This window comes from Tyto alba, unplaced genomic scaffold (assembly GCF_018691265.1).
Source record: "Tyto alba isolate M040663 unplaced genomic scaffold, T.alba_DEE_v4.0 Super-Scaffold_14, whole genome shotgun sequence".
Classification (NCBI taxonomy): domain Eukaryota; kingdom Metazoa; phylum Chordata; class Aves; order Strigiformes; family Tytonidae; genus Tyto; species Tyto alba.
This window is the reverse complement of record NW_024881276.1, coordinates 49,320,603-49,338,389: the sequence shown is the minus strand read 5'-3', so window position 1 is coordinate 49,338,389 and position 17,787 is coordinate 49,320,603. Positions and strand designations below refer to the sequence as shown.

At 43.2% G+C, this 17,787-nt stretch overlaps 1 long non-coding RNA gene across 1 annotated transcript; it reads left to right on the top strand.

Moving 5' to 3' along the window:
• The first annotated feature begins 5,486 nt into the window (after positions 1–5,486).
• LOC116964735 lies at positions 5,487–17,418 on the top strand. The gene is made up of 3 exons (XR_004408910.2): positions 5,487–5,696; positions 14,454–14,515; positions 17,284–17,418. It is a non-coding gene; the product is annotated as an uncharacterized LOC116964735 (long non-coding RNA).
• Positions 17,419–17,787: the final 369 nt, after the last annotated feature.

Here is a 17,787-nt window from a genome sequence, read left to right as displayed (position 1 = left end):
GAGCATAGAAGAGGAGGGAAACTGTCAAACTTCTCTGCAGGTCCAAACTTGGCAAAATGTGTTTGTGATCTGCAGATGTTCAGCCTCTATCTCTTGTAGCATCTTAATGATGCAGCTCACTGAGCTCTGCCACTTGCCCCTGAATTTTCCTCTCATGCTTTGCCTCAGCTTATTTTCACCTCATCCAACAACTATTAACATAATGCTGCTGTTAGAAGCCAGTAGGGGCTCATTGCTGCTCTCCTACAGTCGCTCTCTACCCTAATACACTCACCTGTCTGTGTAAACTGAGCTAGTAAAGAGAAGGCAATTTCTAGGACATGAAGATTTTAACAGCCAGATTTGTGCTTGGTGTAAATTAACATTACTCTGTGCTGTGGAGTTTTTCCAGCAGTAACAGGTTTAGCCCAGGTGAAGAGGTGTTGGGTAGGTGATTAGAAAACTTCACGGCAATTATTCTTTATTTCCTTTTGCCTTTCCTTGCATCATATTCAGGTCTGTCATCCACTCAAACATCTAGGCACAGACCTACCACAAAAAGACAACCTTGTCCAGCTGTGCCTAATTTTCTTCAGTGCTACAGGCTCAGATCTGGCTTCCAGAGGTGGCTCTTCTCATACTTGCCAAGTAGCCTTGACCCTTGAGGGGCTGTGCCATGATGACATGTTCACATGACCCTGATATTAAATGTCTTTTGGAGCACTAGTTATTTAAACCTAACACTTGAGCCCCAGTTCAGCAGATGACGAATGCGCATGATTAATTTTTAAACATGATGATTCAGTAGGGCCTCAGCAAAAGTCACACTGGGGTGTTTCTTTTACTTTTAATCCCTACTTTAGTAAGCCAAAATATAAGAAAAAAAAAAAAAAAAAAAAAAAAGAGAGAGAAAAACAAAGGAAACATCCATGTTAACCTCAGAGGAGTCCAAATTCTAGGTTTTGCTGTTTTGGGCTGCAATGTTGCAAGTTATGGTGACTAGGACTACTGGGTATTATATGGCTGTCACAGGTAGATGATGTTGTGGTAAGAGAGATCCAGCATCACATTCCAGAACCAGCCGTGTTGTGTTAGCAAGGACGGTAGGCCAAATTCATCTGTTGTGCAATTCGTGGACCTTTTGTCTCCAGATTTTCCATTTATTTTTTATATCTGCCAAGAGAGTAGTTTAGAGAACATTACACTGTCATAACATTGTATTCCACTGGCAATATTCCTTAATTGCAGTAATAATACATAATCAGCCATATATGTATGCATTAATATATTAGCTACATAGCTTCAGCACTAGCTTCTCTTCCACCCAACAACAGTCATGCTTGGCTGCCTCATTACCTGAGCTTCAGGATATTAATTTCTTTCTGTCACATGCTTGGAGTATATGTTATTTTTATATTAGGAGCCCATGATGTTTCTGTCAGAAAGCTGCCGGATTTTATTGTGGAGTCTATAATTTTTGTACAATGAGATTTTCAGAGGACTGAACAGTACAGCATTGCAGTGCGTTGATGGACTGGCAAAGGGTGAACTCCTGGCATGCTCAGCAACCCAGAGGAGTTTAGGGACACCTAAAACTACCACTGTCTCTGCCTCTAACTGCGTGTGCTCAGGGTGTCAGAGATGCAGCCCTTGCTTTTGGGGTGGACAGAGTCTGCTGAAGATTTTGCTGTGACATTTTTTTCCTGAAGGCACTTGTTGGACCGATGGGAGCAGGCATTGCTCCCCAAGCAGAAGGGAGCAGCTATTGAGTGGGAAGGAATGACGCAAAGGACGGTCAGAAAATGGGGGGGTAAGGGATGGTGTTGATAAAACCATTAGTCTGCAGTAATGGTTAGGCAATGATCAAAAGCCAAGGGAGGGAGCTTCTCAGCTGTCTTGGGGCAGGGCAGCTTCAGCTGGTCCTAGATACTGACCCGAGTGTGCGGGATTTAAAGCAGTGCTCCACGTCCCACCGTTCATTTCTTGTCCCCCACCGAGATTCAGACAGGTTTTTGACCACAGGCCTACAGGAGCTAAACCACATGCCACAGTCCCACCTATTAGAGTTACAGACTTGCCCCTGAAGGAAGGCCAGTGGGACCTATGGAGGGTAAAAAATGGTACAAAGAAAAGCATGCTGTGATGCGCACTTGTGCTAGAAGGGCATAACACCATGGGAGGTAACAATGATGCTAGAGGAAAATAAATCAGACAACAGAGGACCAACAAACTTTGCCTGTCTCTGTGAAAGCCTTGAATGGCATCTGCTGAATGACAGTGCGGCTCAGTTTGCCAAGTCTTATTTTTAATTGAAACAAATAGTTACAAACAACATGCAGAATAAATGGATGGCTTTTTCCTGTGTTTTGCAAAGGTGAAATGTCGGACTGTAGAAGGGGGTGACATTGGTGAAGGGCCTAACTTTAAAATGATAAAGAAAAATGAACAGGGGAGGAAAAGAGAAGGAATTGGAAGAAATGGAGCAAGAAGAACATTATTTTGTGTAAATTAAATTTAAATAAAAAAGGATGACACTGGATGTGATCTTGTCACACTGAAGTATTTTAGGGCCAACAGTAATAAGAGAATTATATATAACATGAGTAACCCATGAATGCCAGGTCCACCTTTTTTCTTTTCTAATAATGAAGCTGCCGATGCACATTTGTCAAGAAGACAAATAAACACCCTTTATACTGACCAAAAATAGCAGCCTTAGTCTCTTAACATCTTCAGAGTTCACCTGCATCAAGGTGAGGAACAGTGAAATCTACTGAAAAAAAAAGCAAGAAAATGCCTCAGAAATGCTCAGTTGCCATTTGACCTGCCTTTTGAGCCTCTTTAAATAGCTGAGCACAGTAGAAGGTCATTTTCTGTGCCTTGCCATTTTCAGACTGCTGTGGAAGTTGATTTCTTCCACTCCAGTCTAATCTGCTCAACAAGAGTTGCAGAGAAACTCCACCTGAACAGCGACAGCCATAAAGGAAAACAGTGAGCCCCCTCTGCCCAGAGGGTTGTCACAGGAGCTGGCAGATGCCTGGTGGGGGGGTTCCCTCTAAGGACCAGCAGACTTGGTCGCTTCAGAAAGGGAAGGAGGAACACGGGAATATTCAATCATGTGCATGAAATCTGGAAGCATTAGAAGAACGATTCCTGATATTCCCAGAGAAATGTCACACAGCCTTGATATTATTAGGCATGGCTCAAATTTCCTCTGATGTTGTCACATGCCAGAACTTACCAAGGCAAAGATGTTTACCTATGCCAGGCGACTGCATGGAGGCATACGGGTTGGGTGGGCCATGGGTGCAGACAGTCGCAGGGCAGATGAGGACAGGTAGCAGCCACAGAGGCAATTGGTTTGTAGAATGGAAGACAGGCAAAATCCTGCCTCTGGTCTCACTCAGGCTGACTCAGCAGGCTCCAGGGAAGAAACAGCAATAAATTATTAGCTTTCTGGAATAAGAGTTAAAGGCTGACTTGTGACGCTAAGAAAAGCTGTACAACTCACTGCCACAGGATGTTGAACTCAACGGTATATATTTGTTCAAAAATATTTAGACTCATTCATTCACATTCAGTTATTATTAAACATGACAGTCTGGATGTAAGTGCCTTACCAGAAAGTGCCTGAACATTGTCAGGTGTTCATTGCCAGGTGTGAGTCATTTCATATTGGCCCTTTCCCTTAGACACTTTCCCTGTGAATTGACTCTTGGACAACAGCAGAGCCAGGATGCTGGGCTAGATGAAGCTCTGCTCTGTCCTCCTACGGCCTTTCTCCTGTTCTTATGAGGGCAAATCCACACTGCACACAACAGGCATAAAATGGCTGAGTGGCAGCATATATTCATTGCATTAAGTGCCACACTAATGCATATACCCAGCTGCTGAGAGGTAGCTGCCCTTCAGCATTCCTGGAGTCTGAGCAGAGAAAATCTGTCAGCCCTGAAGACCACAAAGGCACATCCTTAGGCAAACATCCTTATCGCAGGGGCAAAGTTATTAGTTGTTCCCCTGTCTGCCCTTGAGGGAGCATAGTTATAGCCCATCACGTCCTGTGTGAGCCCCCAGTCCCCCAAAGCCTTCCCTGCCTGCTCATCTCTGTGCAGCGCAAACAGCCCTACTGAACTCCAGTCAGGCAACTCACAGTGCGTAACATTAACCGAGCAAGATTTTGTAAGTCCGGGGCTTAAAGCTGCAGTCTAGCACAAAAAAAGTACTTACTTCTACTGTACAATTTCTAATGTCATATTTTCCTACAGGAGTAGTACTGACTTTTGACTAGTATGTGCAATGATAAGGGCAGTTATACTCAAAATTGATTTTCCCATTCCAGAGAGGTGGTTGTACATATAAGCAAACACTTTTTCAATACCACCCGGAAGGAAGAAAAGGATATTTATATGACAAACTGTTTCTAGACTATTTGGTAGGTATTTGACTGAAAATTAAATAGAAGCAGTAATCTTCACTATGGGTTAAACCTTAAGAGAGTTCCTTTCAATCTTTTTCCTGTTTGAGGAACCCTCTGTATTTTCCAGTGGATGCCTGCATGGATGGATTAAATCTAAACCCACTGGCAATCAGCTTGTTGGGTTTAGTTACCTTCCATGAGCCCCCAGATGTAGTCCTTGGACCACTGACCCATGACCACAGGTTTTAGAATCACTACTGTAATTCTTCAAAATTTGGGAGCACCTTGATTTGCTGAGAGGGTGGAGGTATAATGCTGCATTATGAATGTCCTCATCCATTCACCCCTCTCACATCTGTATCCTGTGCAAGCCTTTCCTTCCCCACTGCATGAACGGGAATTGATAAAGTAGAAGTCCTCCTTTGCCAGGCAAAGGTGGAAGGTGGCATGCAGAGAGTGGCCTCGTTTAGGAATAGTGTCCAAATCTGGATCAGATTGTTACCCTCCTCCCCAGGGAAATACAAAATGAACAAAATCCTGAGTTAAAAACATATTTGCTAAGAAGACTGGGGAAAGGAGGGCACGGTAACAAAACCCCACACCACTCGCATGAGAAGAGGCCATTGCAAAGTCGGGTCTGTTGCCTCTGCCCAGCCTCTGTCCAGCCTCTGAGGGGCTCGAAAGATCAATCTCTTGACACATGGGGTTTGTGGCACTTTGTCCTTCCTCCCCTCTCTGTCTCTCTGCTACCTGAACCTCAGTGTCTACCTGCGGGAGCAAGGATGGAGCAGTGGCCAAGCCCCTGTCCAGGCACACATGCCCTGCAACAGGAATGCTGAGCACCAGAGCCCGCATGCGGCAGTACTTCCCCTGGAGAATTTTTCCTCAGCCTCCAGCAAGTTACAGCTCAAATACTTTTGTAGGAAAAAAATGGGTGGGTTTGTTTTTAACAACCCTCAATCGTAATTTGTGGAATTGAGTCCACGTCAATGTCTAATATCATCACTGCCCTGGGGCACAGAGAAACTCTGTGACTGAGCAGTTTGCCAGGCAGTGGATAAAGCAGGAGGACTCTCTTCTGTCTGTTTCGAACCTGCCACCAACTAGTTGCACCTGATGATCCCATTACCTGCAGGGCTTTCTTGGACTGTTTTTTGCTATGCGCTTGCTTTCAGGCAAGGATTTGGAGAGGGACACGTGTTCTTGTGGCCTCAGTGACTGCTGGAGGCACCCACTTTCGCTGATCAAAGGTGAAAGTTTGGAAGGAGGAGAAGCAGATGTTGGATTCAGACACTCAAAGGTAAGCAGAAAGAGGAGCATTAAAGGGGAGCAAAACAGAGCCAGAGGGAGATCCTATTGCCATCTGCCAATACATCCAGTAGTTAAGCACCAGGGAGGCAGAAAAACTGTGTAAGGCAATGGACAAAGGTGGTAAAAACAAGCAGGTACACCCTGCCTATGAATCTCCAGCCATGAGATGAGTGAAGCTGGGGAACAGCCTTTGCAAGGAAGAGCAGAGACAAAATTTACTACAGTTAAGGCGGAGATTGGTTGGTTTATGCAATGCATATCGTGGTAGAGAGTAGTCACAGAAGACACTTGTTTGGTACCTGCGCACAAGACCTTTTACAAACTCCTATGTTGTTACAAAACAGATGAATCCATAAACCTGACTACAACAAAAGGATTACAGTTGAGCAGAGCGGAAGCTTACATCAAAAACATGTAGTCAGGAAAACATCTGCTGCTGCAAGACAAGGGCTTTGACAGTATGTCATATTTGAGATATAAGGGGGAGTTTCAAGGTGTCTGAGGGGAACCCAGAACCTGGCAGCATTTCCAAAACAAGGTACAGTCTTACCAGCATAAGTGTTTGTTCCACCACTGAATCTCTGATGCTGAAAAATCTTGTGGCAAAACAGCATAAATGTAATAAGGGTCAGTGGCATAGGTGTTGCTTTTGTTTATTAGAACTTGAGTTGAATAATTTTTTGTCTGTTATGATTATTTATGTGCGTGGGTATAAACATGCAGTTGCTTGAGCTTTCTGGTTAGGCTGTTATTGCTCAAGCCCAGCCGCAGGTTTAGCAAACTAAACGCAGAAGGTTAACAGAACAGCAAGTAGACAGGTAAAGGAGGGGTCGATGTGTATCTACAGTTACATTACAAGTAAGAAAAGCACAACATGAGATGTCGAGACTTGTCCGAGCTGCAGACAGAGTGAGATTGCAGGCAGGGAGCCGGGACTTGAGGACAGTCCTGTCACCTGGGCAGGAGGGTGAGCATTCCTGGGGGTAACCGTCACCAAATTTACATGGAGTTGGTTGCACAGGTCTGGTCTGCTAAGAAGACAACAACAAACTTCTGAGTTGACAGGGCTGACAAGTGGGCTACTGTCTAGAACTTCTGGAAACTAAAAGGCTCACACTTGAACTCATAATTAAGGGTAACAGGGACTGATCCCCAAATTGTCTGACCTACTCAATAATTCTTACTCACATCCAGCGCTGTATTTAGGGGTGGTCCCTGTCATTGTCTAAATGCTGTCATCTCTCTCAGGAGCCCAGATCCACTGGCTGCAGTGGAGTGAATTGGAGACTGCTGTTTGGCCACGTTGCTTTCTAATTCTGCAAGTATATTCTTGTAGCTTCCTCACACCAAGAGTGACAGGAAGGCACCACAACAGGAAATAGCTTCAAGTTGTCCTGTGCAAAGCCATCGTTTTCCTTTTTTATTGCAGTTTAGCATTTTTGTTATGTAGTATATATACTGTAGTTGCATGTTTTTAATCATTCACCCTGTCTCCTCCATGCTTCCAGGCAGCCTTTTTTCCCTTTTCAGTCTAGCAGCTCTCTTGGGCTACGTACTCATTCAGAACGTATTAGGAATAGGTTCTCAAACCATTTGACAGAGAGTTGTTATCTCTCAGGAAACACTTCAGAAAGAATTTTTAGAAGCTTATTTCACAAGATGAAAACCCAAGGAGTGAGCTACTTATCCGTGACTTCTTCAGGTATTTTAGTAATTTCATATTATAATACAATTTGAATGAGGCAATGGGAGATTAGTAAAGGCCAACAGCTGTACTCAAAGAGTTAAAAAATTACCCAAGTAACAAACTGTGTTATAGGTATATCCAAGTCTGATCACAATATAGGGCAAGGGCAGCTATTAAAAGAGAGATTAGACTTTGTGGTTAAAACACTGGGAAGGAGCTAAATCTTCATCTTTCTGGCCATGTCTACACCATCTCTTGGTGGTGGCCACTGGTGAGGGAGGGAATGGGGGGCCGGGGCAGCTGTGTTTGCAGCTGCACTGAAGACACACGTGTGTCAGCCTCCACCCTCAACAGGCAGGAGCAGTCCTTCCCGCACCCCTCCTGCCCTGCCCTATTTGGGGACAAGTACCTGGGATGTACCTTGCCAGGGGTGGACCCCTGAGGTAGCTTTTACTGGGAAATGCAGTGCTAAACAGCAGCAGGTAGATACCTCCGTGGTGCCTCGGGAAAGGCTCTAGCTGTGCAAGCCCTCAGGGGTGGCCCTCCGCTGAAGGACCTGATTGCGCCGGGGGTTCCGTGTCTCCCGGTCTCGAGGTGATCCCCACTATGAATGCTACCTGGACAGCCAAGGCGTCTCTCAGGAGCAGGGGATGTCCTTCTGCCGGGCAGGCGAGTTGCCACACCGTGGCCGAGCACTCACAGCCCTGGCTGGGTGGGTTTTGGGCCCTGAGTCGTAATCCCCGGTGCCTCCCAGTGCCCCACCACCCCTGCGAGGGCCACCCAGGGCTCAGCCCCACTGCCATCTCTCATGGCCCCTCTGCCTCAAGCTAGCCACGACAGTGGGCACCACCTGGATTTTGGGATTATGGAGCTGTGCATCTCACTGGGCTCCTTAGGATAGGTGATAAAAATGTGCAGAAAAACATCCCGCTTGCTACAGCATGCCCTGGGTCAGTTGCAATTATTGCTGCTCGCTCAGGCCCTCTCTCCTGTATGGGCCCATCCAATGACTAAGGCTGCTGGGTTTTTTTCATCTTCTCTTCACTTGCAGTTTGGGTTCTGCTTCCATTAAAGAGTGGGTAGGGATGCATGAAAAATTAAAATGTGTTATTACTTATTCCCCTTTTGAACCGTTTCCTTCCCTGAGGGTTATCTGCTTCTTAACGCTACCTGGTGACAGGGGCGCATTGTGCGTTGCCTTCATTAATCTCCATCCCACACAAACCTCGCTGCTCGGGGAGGTTATTAAATTTAAAATACCAGACTTTTGTCTGAAAACGTTTCCTTACCCATTATCACACCAAGGATTATGAGAGTTGAAAGAAAGGGGGAGATCGGTGAGGGGTGGGAGAGGGAGGGACATGAATTTTTACACAGAAAAGGGGAAGAGAATTTTTTTTTTAATTGGAAAATGTGGTGATAAAATCACAAAATTAATGAAGTGAGAGAGCTCAAGGTCAGTGCAGCATCTGAAGATACTTTAAGCACATTTTCTAGCTTGGTTTCATACTAAAACAAGCTAGTCTGTGCACATCTGTTTGCTTTGCCATTCCCCTCTCTATGACTTTCAAGCAGCCAAATCTGAGAGAGGAGTGGGGGCTTCCTAAATAAATTAATTTCTTCCCTTTTCATAAAATAGCCACTGGCAGAGATATGGGACTAGGCTCAAGCAGTTGTGTTGTTTCCCAATCCACTTCTGATGCTCATAGCTCTAACTTTTAAACTGTGCACAGCACCCCCTGTGTTACCACCAAACCCACTGTGGGAGGAGGGCTGCGGGGGAGAACAGGGCTTGTTCTCTAGCTAATTGGGTTAGTTATAACTAAAGGAAGAATTAATAGCTGAAGGGGAACTATTGTCTTGTAGTTCAGTTTTAAAAGTCATTCAAGCAACAGAAACAAATCCTCTGAAAGTCAGTTTCATTACTTCTGCAGCTCGTAGAGCTCTTCTGCTTTTTTAACATTATAACACACCAAGGTAACGACAGCCTCGTAAACAGCAAGAATTGAGCTCCAAAACCAGGAGCTCCTGCCCTGCGATGGCTCCGGGAAAATGAAATCTCCTCGACTGCGTTTTTGCTTGCGGACAGATGGGCGGGGGGGGGCAGGCGCCCCGGGGGGGGGGGGGCACGCTGGGCTTGGTGCGCCCTGCCCTGCTCCGCTCCTGGGGAGGCTGGGAGCCGAGAGGGGTGCTTTCGGGTCCCCAGGCTACGGCAAGTGCGAAGCCAGAGGCACACGCTTCCCAGGGGGACACGATCGGTCCTCCGAACAGTGTCTTTGCAGGGCAGAGGCCGCCGCTCGTGACAAAAGTATGTGCGTGACAGAATATGAATAATTGATTCTGGTGACAGCGATTAGCAGACGTGACATCATTGTTGGGTGCATTAGGATGTTGAGCATTCTTTGGGGGATATTAGGAGTTAGATGACCCAGGGAACACAACGATATTAATGCATAATTTATTTTATGGCGGAAATAAGGAACTAGAGCAGTCCATAAAATTGTGTTCATATCCCATTTATTTTGTTGTGTCTCCCTCAAAAGGGTGTTCCAGAGAAGACATCATATTCTTACATAAAAATATCAACTTTCCACAGGGAACGTTTTTCTCTGTGAGCAAAATCCAAAGTCACTGTAGCTTAAATTAAAAGCTAAATCTTTTTTAATTATTATAGCTCACTGAATCAGGAGTCCAAAAATAACAAGTAAATCAAAAAAGAGAAACCCAAAAGACAAAAAAAGGCCATTGAGCTCCAGTCAGTAACTGGAAAACAGCTTGAACCCTGGTTCTCAAAGAACCCCTCTGAAGATCAGTCTTGTAAAATCACACTTTCTCTCCTAACCCCTATACCAGTAGCATGTCCTGCAAGAGTATCTCTCTCTACAGAGGGGATTTGGTGGTGATATCACCTGCAGTGCCTGGCTGCTGGATGCTTTCTGGGGCTGAAAAACCTCTTTTGATGCCAGCCTTTCTCTCGCCTTTAATGGATATTCTTTGCTCTCCTTTTTTTGAGTGAGTTTCTTTTGTTCCTCCTTTTTTCCCCTCTGGTTTTGTTCCTCTTCTTTCTCCCTTAAATTGCATGGCTCTCTAGCAGCTTTTATCCTCCCTTTTCTTTTTTCTTATAGGTTTTGAGTGAAAATGAAGAATGCACCTCTTAAGGGAGCAGGTTGCATGAAAAGTTTTCATTTTGCAATTGGATTAACTCTTTGATTGTCAGATATCCCTCTATATAGCACTTGGGGTAACAGGAATCACAAATTCTGTTCACCTTTACTTATGACCATCTACTTTGGTAGACATACTTCAGAGTTTCTTCTTGCATTCACTGCAGAGCATTTTCCCAAAGACACATCCATGGAAGTATTGCACTAAGTCTTTACGTATAGATCATATATAATAAGGTTCTTTTGGCATTGCACAGGACTTCAGTAGCCTTATTGTTAGATGCTAGTCAGCTAGAAGAGTCAATAACTGAAGCTTCTTTCTGATAACAGTCCCTTGGGACTGCCCTTGTATTTACATTTGGTAAACTGTAAAACTATCACATAAGCCTCCATTCAAAGCAAACTTCTGCCAAATCAGAAACACTACCTACAGAAACACTTTGGAAGGGTTGTTCAGCGTGGACTTTCCTATCATGTGCAGTACATGAAAACTCCTGCCTCCAACGTCTGCCCAAAGGAAGGCAATCCAGATGGCAGCTTCATCAGACAGGGAAGACTTGGCGCTAACGCTGGAGGTGTAACCTAAATTCAACTCTCCCATCCATTACACTGAGTCCATGGTCACCCACGGGGCTGAGGGAATAAGCAGGGACCATAGGGGTAACTGGGTTATCAGGAATTGGTGGCAGAAGCTGCAGAAGCCCCAGGGATCGGGCCTGCACCCAACAGGACAGGGAAGGACAGTCTAGCTAAAGCTGTTCATACCACTGCCAGGGACTTATGCACTGGTAGCAGATACGCAATTTCAGACAAGTGTCTGTTCTTATCAGTGAAGAATTAGCTACTGTATACTGAGAAGCACAAGATGTCTGTATTTCTTAGCCCTGTGGGTGTATCTATTTGGCTTGTAGGCTTTTTTTTTATTTCCTGAAATACAACTCACAAAGACTGTGAGCCAACGTAACACAGAAGCACAGTTTGTAGGAATATATCTGCATACACATTATTAAGCATTAAAGGTAAAGTTAGATTAGCAATAACCCAAATAAAAAGCATTGTGATTGAATCATTAATTTTAATAATAATAATAATAACCAGTATAATAATTTTGATTCCTTTTTCCTTTCACAAAGCTTTTATTATCCAGTGTGGGAATGATCAGAGAACTAGAAAACATGACCTTCAATGAAAGATTGAACTAATTGGTTCTGTGCAATGTGTGGAAGAGAAAATGAAGCAGAGACATGGCAATAGTTTTCAAATACATGAAAAGCTGCTGCAAAGAAGGGAGCCTTCTGTTTTCTGCATCCATGATGGATAAGACAAAAACCAGGGGGCTTTATCTGAGGAAAAAAGAAGATTCTGGCAAGACATCAGGAAGCACATTGGCTCAGCTAAGGGCAGTAAAGCTGGGTAATAGCCCACTTGGGGAAGGTCCATCTGTAAGGTTCTTAAAGAAGGGGTTAGAGGAATGTCCATCAGGCAGCCTGGCCTGCTGTGGCTGGAATTTTAAGGTCCTTTCCAGATCTCTTTTCTATGATTCTACATTTTACATGTATTTATGAAGACTGTTTATGCGCAAGAAATCCTCCTGCCTCACAGCATTGTACCTACTGACAATTCTGTCATTGACAACTGTCAGAAAAAGATCAGACCAATTAGGCCTTCCAACAGCTGAGTACAATGCGGGGATTAACCATATCTTCAGTTGGGAACATCAGGGATCAAATGTGAAATCATATTTTATAAATATGATTTATTACATGCATTAGTAGAGTTCCCTTAGGATGACCCAGTGGGACCAAGAAAAAGCAGCCTCCAGTACTGTGAGGTGCAACAGAAGTTTAGCAGACTTCGGCAAGATCACACAACAGCTTTATACAAGGAGGTGGTGAGAAATGTCATGGCCAATTAAAGTACAAAGGCAATTACAAATCATGGAGGGCAGCTGGTATGTTCATATCAGCTATTTTAAACTCTCCTCAATACTTAATTTTGAAACTTTGAATTCTCCCTTGAGGGAATCAGTGTTTCTTTGCAGGCTGTCTAACTGACTTGGGTACCTAAATTATGTCCTAAGTTATATGGTATGAGAACCTCCCTGTGTAATTATCCTGGTACTTGTCTGCAATTCTGTTTAACATCCCAACTGATAAGTGATAATTTCCTGAATCCAGAAGTGATGATCCTTGAACTTCAGAGAAAGTTGCATCAGTATTTGGATTTCAGTGATGTGGCTCACATCCAGTTTCTGGTCAGATCAGCGCAGCTCCTAGCTGAAATATCTAGAGGCATGATCTCAGTATCTTGCTGTCCAGTGACGGCTTGTTGATGGGAGAACTTGCAAAAGGAATATTAACGAGTTATAAAACCTGACTCTTTCTGTCCAGCCTTGATTCACTTGCATTTGTTGTCTTTCATATGCCTGCACTATGCGATATATAAATGTAATATACAAAGAATTTGAGGTACTTGTTATATAGCATGCACCTGGTTTCTAACAGATGGGTCCACTTTGCAACTGGAAGTTGATTAGAGACCAACAAGTGGCCAACTGACGTGTGAGCAGCAGGGCTGTAAACACTTGTTTCTCAAAAGAACAGTAATCAAAGAAGGAAGAGGTGTTTCTGAGTTTCACACAGATCCTACCTAGGAAAGCCGTATGTGAGCCTGATAAGCTGGGAAATCTGGAAGCACAGTGAGCACTCGCAATGATTCATCTCTCTTTTAACATGATGGGTAATGAAATGCCATGGTGGGATAACAGTCCGAGAGCCTGTTTGGAGCAAACTCATTTGGCAGTGATTCTTCGCAGAGTCAACATCGTGTAAGAGCCCAACAGGCAGAAATCGGTGCCGGAGATGCGCATTATTATCCTCTCATCTCTTGCTGATTTACAGCACTTCACAGTCATTCTAGCAGAGACACCTACAGCTTCGATTTCTTAAATATTTAGGCAGGAAAACTTCCTAGGCAGAAATTTCCACCCCAAGGTTTAAAGCACAGCATAAGCCCGCATCTGCTCCACATGGATTCAAGAGTGAGATTCCCTCAGACAAAGGTTTTCGGAAGCTATTAAAAGAGTCCCAGCTTCTAGCCAGAAAATAAGCTGGTGTTCAAAGAACTCAAGCACATATGTTTAAGGCATTAGTACAGTCTTAAAGCTAACCCCTTTCCTGGCCTTAATTGGTGTCTTTTTTTTCTTCTTTTTTTTTTTTTTTTTTTATACCTTCATCAAGGCCTGCTCCACAGTCCTGCAAGGTAAATGGAAGACTCCTACTGATTTCAGTGGAAACTCAATGGCAGCCTCGCTTGCTTTATCTTTAGTCATGGCAACATCAGCTTTAATATCTTTAAATAGTGTGTATGCCAGTCCTTACTTTCATTTTCTACTACCTGTCTGATTGATCTACATGGGGGTTTGCTGTCATCTGTGGGTAACTGATGGACCTTGCAACAAAATTATGTTCCTTGGCATTTAACTGTCAAGAAGCTTTATTTCCCCTCTCTCACCCCCACCGTTATTTGAAGGGTTTCCAATTCAGGCAACAAAATAATTAAGGGCACGGGATTTAACATTGACTGTAACAGGACTATCCATCCAAATTTGACTTACATTACCTAATTTTGATTTTTCCCTACAGAACATTTACAAGGCCAGGCAGGTATATTATCTCTGCATACTATTCATTATCAGGCATGACTGGAACAGGTGGCAACATACTGATGTGTGTTTAATGGAACAGACGTTCAAATGCATATTTCAAAACTGGGAAAATTATTTCTTTCATGCTGCTGTCAAATCATGATCAGTGACAGTTTCAGGAATACGCTACCTTATCCCAAACTGTGTCTCTCTTGTCTAGCATCTGCCGACTGATATTTTATTTTTCAGATTTTTGCAGTCTTCGCTGCTGTCTGCTGCCCATGCTTAGAAAACTGACACAAGTAGTCTTGGTATGTAACTTACTTGTTTTGAACCAATAGCGTGTGGCCCTGCCTGGACTGAATGACCCCTGTGTGACTGTCATCTTAGCCTTCTGGACCTTTCAATCCACCAGCACTGAAAGCCAGTGGTAGTTGGACATATCTCCTATGCTCAGCCCCTGACCTGGAAGTCAGACTCGTGCCGATGTGCTTCTGCATGGCTGGGGAGACCACCTGGTTTCAGAGGCAATCCAGGTGGCTCCAGTTGTGCATAGGAGCATCGCTGTGTCATTTCTCCTAACTGGGCACCCATTCAGTTTATGTGTCTTCTGCAGTAAGTTCCCATTCTCCTAGATACATCCCTTCCTTCTCCTAGGACAAACAAGCAAAAGAATAGAGGTTTGCACAAGAAGTGGATGCTTATTAACAATGTTGACATTAGGTAGATTTGATTTTTAACCCAGGTGCTGGTGGCCCAGTTCTGTACATAATCAAAGGAAGGAGGTGTGCACCTCCAGTGTGGAACAGCAAAGTGAAACGTCCAAAGCACTCTTTGGTAGATAGTATAAATGCTCCTTCAAGATTTCCACGTTTACAGATTTTCAGATTTCACTCAGTACTAGTGATGCCCGAGTAGCTAATTCTTCAGACCCAGATCCAATTTTCAGTTACTTCAGCAGCAGCAAGCTAAAACCCTCAGAGAGTCTCATTGATTTCAGCAGAATTATTCAAGCCTGTGTAACACAAAGGCTGAACTCTATTCTTAAAACAAGCACAACTGATTTTGGTCCATTTAAATCCCGAGTCCTTCATGGGTCCGGGAGATGTAAGGAAAAAGACTCTGCAAAAGACCCCACTTTCACAGGGAGGGGTGCACAACAGCCCATACGCTTGATGGAGGTCACACTGAAGTCAATGACCACCTGTCTGCCTTGATGTTACAGCCAACTACAAGTCTCTGGATGACTTGAAACCACAAATAAGGTGTTTTATTTTATTATCACCATTTTAGAGGAATAAGAATTTTTTTATTTAGCTGACAAACAAAAATAAGTGGAATTATAAATATTACGTAAGTCAGTTTTCATAACTGCAATATTCAGAACTGTATAAATGAGCCAAGGTATTTGTAGTAACTGACCTAATTCTTGCAACCAGGGGATGTTTTTAAAAAGAAAATGTAATTAAATGTAGCCAGAAGATATATTTTTAACCAATATCAGCTATTGCAGAAATAGAGTTATCTGTGATTCTACATTTTAAGTACATCTTGATTCCTTTGAACTTTATTGTCAAATACATAGGAAGTTAAGAGATTTCCTTCAAAAATCAGGTCACAAAGTGAGTTAAAACAATACAATTTATAAAACAATATCCATTGACATAAATGCCTCACAGCTCTGAAATCTTACTGCCACAGAGTATTGGAAATACCTTTAACTATATTTAATCCTTCTTTTCACTTGTGACTTTCATTTTGCCTAATCATGCTTTTACCCTACCAGCATAGTCACTAGATGTATTCACAAGCTGGCAGGTGTCAAAAGAAATGTCAAAACACAGTACAAACTGATTTTAGTCCACCTGAAACTGATGGAGGGAGTGGGAACATGAGGCATATTCAGCAGTATGGGTGAATAAAAAAGACTGATTCTCCAGAAAAATCAGTGACTATTGGGCAAGTTGGGTAACACATGGACCAAACACTCCAAATACATAAAGGAAAAGGCTCCAAATGACAGACATTTTATTAAACTGTAATAGAGACAGTCCTTTATCTTGCTTTTGTAAGATGGAAATGTGTGAAGACGAAAGAGATTTCGCTTGGTGCAAACACTGAACGACTGTTTCATATGGGTGAGCTACTCTTTCCAGCTAGCTATCTGCCTGAAGGAGCCTAATCTGGGCAGGCCGACATCATTTAGCACCTATTTCCTCTACAGCTGTCACTCATCAAAATTTCTGATCTTTTAACTTCATGTCTAAACACAAGTGCTCTCAGCTGGTTCAAGACATTCAGCTCTCATGCTTTGGAGTAGTTTCAAAGATGGTCATAAATAGACAAAGAATCAAACAAATGCAGCAGAACACTAACCCCAAAAGAGAAATGCTTGGTCAGATCTCCCTTTTTACATGCTGCATGTCCAACATAACATCAGCTGCTTCCTTGAATTTATTCTGGATTGAGGAGTGGTACAGAAATTATGGGACCATGAGAAGTAAATAGCTAAGAAGGCTTGGAGGCATGTGAAGAAAGACTTTGTAGAATTGTTTATACAAGCTTCAACATTAATAAGGGAATTGACCTATTAATAAATGCCAATCAACTTTAATCATCCAACTGGTGACTTAAGTGATCTTGTTATTCACAGATGTGAAGTAAGAGATTCAGAGTTAATGAGCTGCTTTGAAAACTCAGAAGCAATTGAGATAAAAAACTTTTAGTTCATTCCTTTCTCTTTACAATTACTTGGCGATGCTCTGCAAACAATCAATAGTTGGATGATATCCTCAAGCTTTATGCAGACCATAGAGCCCCTCCTTAGAAAACTGCTCTATCTTTTAGACACTTGCCTTTCTGCTAGTTTTCCTGGGCTTCACTCAAGGAAAAGTCTCCATTTTGCCTGACAAAGACTGGACTGATTACCACCAATTACTGGAAATTTATTCAGCAACCAAATTATGTCAGCAAACACCAATGCAATAATTCTTTAATCCTGACTCAGTCATTTTATTCTCTAGGAAGATCATGATTATAAGCAGTTGACTGTAATCTGTGTGCTTTATTTTCTCCACAGCTAATTAATTAGCCAAGATGTCCACCTTTATTTACTACACTTCAAGCAAACTGGAGATTAGCTGGTTCCTGGGAAGCGCAGGTCTGACCCCGTGTGCTGAACATGAGGCTCACAGAGATGATTTGTTACACTGTTGGCTGCCCAAATGTTTCTGGCAGCTTGCTTACTGCAAGTTGCTTGCCTCAGTTACTTGATCACAATGTACCTGCCAGGTGATAAACTGATTTAAATGGGCATATTGCATGACTGCAATATCTACAAGAGTCTCTTCAGAAAAAAAAATGAATACATACTACACCTCTTACCCTCAAGAAAAAGACCCAGCGAGACCCAAAAGACCCAAACAGACAAAAGACAAAGTCAACCACGAAGGACTCAGCCATAAAACCCAAAAGATGAGAACTGTTGACCCACCTCAAGTTGGAAATCCCAAGGCAAGGATGTATCATACTGATTGACAGTATGCCATAAATTTCACTGCCCATATGGCACAGCAGAGAAACT